General features: G+C 35.4%; 1 protein-coding gene across 2 annotated transcripts in view; it reads left to right on the forward strand.

Moving 5' to 3' along the window:
- Nucleotides 1-432, forward strand: part of arhgap18 (Rho GTPase activating protein 18) — a 44,234-nt gene that overhangs the window by 23,629 nt on the left and 20,173 nt on the right. The window lies entirely within an intron of this gene.

Raw genomic sequence — 432 nt, forward strand, 5'->3', positions numbered from 1 at the left:
ATACAGTCTCATCTTTTTATTCTTGCATTTAATTCATTATAATTCTTGGTCTCATTTTAACTTATGTTTTAGTGTATTATATTTATTATTATTCTTTTTTATTTGACGTTTCCTCTTTTGTACAGCACAGTGCTCAACTCTTGTTGTGTTTATTTGTGCTTTATAAGTAAATAAATGAAATGACTGTAAGATCTTAAACACAATACCCTTAAAGTATTAAACCCACTTGAGCATTTAAGTTCTGTAACAAAGTTCGTAGTCACGGGAAGAAGGAGGCGGGAACCGGCGAACATTTAAACAAAACTTTAATAAAATAAACACACAAAATGAAAGTAAAGCGGCAGCCCCTCGCGGACGACTGCCGCACACCAAACACAAAATAAAATCCAGGCCTGGTCCTCTCTCGTCCAACACTGTCGTCACTCCTCCTTT

This window comes from Sinocyclocheilus rhinocerous, unplaced genomic scaffold (genome assembly GCF_001515625.1).
Source record: "Sinocyclocheilus rhinocerous isolate Xijiao unplaced genomic scaffold, SAMN03320098_v1.1 scaffold2012, whole genome shotgun sequence".
Classification (NCBI taxonomy): domain Eukaryota; kingdom Metazoa; phylum Chordata; class Actinopteri; order Cypriniformes; family Cyprinidae; genus Sinocyclocheilus; species Sinocyclocheilus rhinocerous.